Source organism: Dasypus novemcinctus, chromosome 27 (genome assembly GCF_030445035.2).
Source record: "Dasypus novemcinctus isolate mDasNov1 chromosome 27, mDasNov1.1.hap2, whole genome shotgun sequence".
Taxonomy (NCBI): Eukaryota; Metazoa; Chordata; class Mammalia; order Cingulata; family Dasypodidae; genus Dasypus; species Dasypus novemcinctus.
In genome coordinates this window covers 13,766,982-13,770,201 of record NC_080699.1, presented here as the reverse complement: position 1 = coordinate 13,770,201, position 3,220 = coordinate 13,766,982, and positions in this window count along the sequence as shown.

Sequence of the window (3,220 nt, the reverse complement as noted above, 5' to 3'; positions counted from 1 at the left end):
TAAACATCCAAAAGAAGTATCACATCATTTATGAATGGGTTATTCACAGATGTAGAATTATAAATGACCATTAAGCAATAAAAAAGTGGTCAACCTCACTAGTGACCGAAGAGGTACAAATTAAATCAATGATATGCAATTTTTAATCTAAAAAACTGATAGTTTTGCTGATGGTGACTAATCTGATGATGGATCATTCTAGTTTTTCCTTACCTCACTTTCCCCAACACTGGAAATCATATGAATCGAGGATTAGTGAATAAATCATCTAAACGAAAATTAAGATCATTAAAGAAAGCAATTTTGTTGGAATTTCTGAACCGTGAAAATAGAACAAACTTTCCTCTAGTCCAAAACCTAAAACATTTAGAAAATTTTGCTTTACAAAGATGCTCAGAAATCAATATAATTGAAGGTGAGGAAGAGAAAGAATTGGCTCTTGTCCATTTCTCAGCCTTCTCAGACGCCAGTTATTCCTGACTGGAAGTTTACCGAAGAGTGTTCAGGACCTATTCACCTCATCAGAGTTAAATGCTTGAGCTTGATTATTCTTTATGAAATAATTTAGCTTTTACAACATTTTCTATCAAGCAACATTTCATTAAGCCTAGGCAACCTGAATGCAGCCTGTATTCTGCAATAATGCATTCATGGAGTTACTGCAAATGAGTGCCCAATTATTTTTATTAAAAGCATAGGAAATATTTTTGAAGGCCTGCCAGAAATCTGAATTGCTATAAAAATTTTCAAACTTTAAATACTGGCAAATACCCAATTTAAAAAATTGAACAGAGAGATTGAAAGGTGACTGCTAAGGGATGTTGAATTCTTTTTGGAGTAATGAAATTGTTCTAAATTTTTTTGTGGTGATGAATGCACAATATTGTGATTATACTAAAACCCATTGATTGTACGCTTTGGGTAGACTGTATGATATGTGAGTATATCTCAATGAAACTGCTTTAGAAAACAAAAACAAACAAAAAATATCATGTGGCCCCAAACCAAAAGAAGCAAAAGGAAGCACCTGCCTGTGACCTCTGACCTAGCAACCCTTCATCCCTAAACTCCACATGGCCTTCAAGTCTTCACCCAGCCAACCCAACCTTCTTCCCCAACATGCTCTCTACTTTCTCGAGGTCCCTGCCCCTTGCCAGCATCCCCTTCTAAACTACCCCTCTTTCAAAACTCACTGCCAGAGCAGCAAGCAGCCTAGGAACCTGGAGTTCGCATGCGCAGCGTCCCGAGGGCACCTGGGAACCCGGAACTGGGGGCGGGGCCTGAAGGTCGTGACCCGGGAGGTGTGCGGCTTCGGCCGCTAAGAGCGGAGCGCCCGGGAGCTGCTCAAGATCTCCAAGGACAAGTGGACCCTCCAGTTCATCAAGAAAAGGCCGGGGACATACATCCGTGCCAAAAGGAAGACAGAGGAGCTGAGCAACTTCCTGGTCGCCATGAGGGAAGCGGCCGCCCGGAAAGACTGAGCCCCTTTCCTCTGCAGAGTAAAAACTTGGCAGAAAAAACAAGCATCGGAGCCTGGTATATTATAAAAGAGCCACTATTATAGTCCTCCCTAGAGTTAAGTAAATACCTAGAGCTATCTTCTCCTAACATCTTAGAGATCGCAAAGTGAAGAAGAAGACAGCTTCTTTCTCACACCCTCTTCTTCAGGTCCCTTCAGATGATGGTGTCTGGCTAGGAGTCTTGTGTGGTCCTCCTCTCAGCCAAGGCTCTGGGGCTAGTCAGCAGAGAACGCGGAGTGGCCGGGCCTGAACCGCTGTGACCCATCCGCGTGCGCACATCTTTTCCTCTCCAACTCAGTGCTAGACTGTTAGCATTTCCCTCTTCTTTTTGACACCTCCCTCAATAGCTTCTAGAGCTGGAAAAGACTTTAAATATCATCTAGTGCGGTCATTTCAATTTGTATTTTTGCCCGATGTAGCAAGATGTAATGGAAGTTTCAGCCAAATCCATTGGACAAGAGATAATATTCCAAAGTAAGTCTTCAGGCCAAGATGCAGAATGTCGTAGGGGACCCCCTTCCACACCCAAACCAGTCATTCAACTCTTATACCCCACCTACACTGAGAATGTAAAAAGTCACGGGTTGTGTAACACGAACAGTAAACGCTAATGCGAACCATGGACTATTGTTAATAATATAATGATCGTAATATTGTTTCACTAAATTACATTAGCGCAAAATGTTAATGTAAATGTTAATAATAGGGAAAACTGCATGTGTGTGGGGTATATGGGAACTCTACTTTCTGCATTGTTTTTCTGTAAACCTGCCAACTGCTCTAATAAAAAATAAATGAAAAAAGAGTCATGAGTTGCTGGTGATGAGAACGTTTTGGAAGAGAGCTGGTAGTGTTCTTCGACTTCTCCCTTCCCTCCTGTTTTAGTTTCCTGCCTGCTAAAACAAATACCATGCAGAGTTGTCTTAAACACCCAGAACTTTTTGGCTTACAGTTTTGAGGCTAGGAGAAGTACAAAATCTAAGTGTTACCAAGGCAATGCATTCTCCCAGAAGACTATGGCATTCTGGAGCTGGCTGCTGCCAATCATTGGTTCCCAGCTTTTCTTCTTATGGCAATGCACACGGTGGCGTCTCCTGGCTTCTCTGGGTTCCATTGACTTCTGGCTTCTTCCTCTAGCTTCTATGTGTCGGAATTTCATTCTGCTTATACAGGACTCCAGCAATAGGATTAAGACCCATTCTGATTCAGTTGACCCACACCTTAACTGAAGTAACCTCATCGAAAAGTCTTATTTACACCACAGGAATGGATTTAAGATTAAGAACATGACTTTTTGGGCATACCTAGCTCCAAAGCCACCTATACCTCCCTAAATATTCCTGCCCCTCATCTCATGTCTGGGTAAAGAGGCTTTCAACAGGACCACTTAAAAAGCTCAATATGTACCCCCTACAATTTGGGAGTTTGCTTAACTCCACCAGAGAAATCTAAAGTGTGAGAGCTTTACTATCTCTCTATTCTGATGAAGGAGCAAAGGAAAGTTGACTGATATGTTGGGACTAACTTTCATTTCTCTAGTTCACTGGGGCAAAGGATGAATGAATGTTTTCTATGGACTAAAAAGAAATCATGGGAGGATTGGGAAAATGGTGATGGACTAACAGGCAGATGTGAATACTCTCACAAAAACAATGGAGAGAGAGCCAAAACCTCTCTGAGTGATCTGCTTTAGGGGTCAG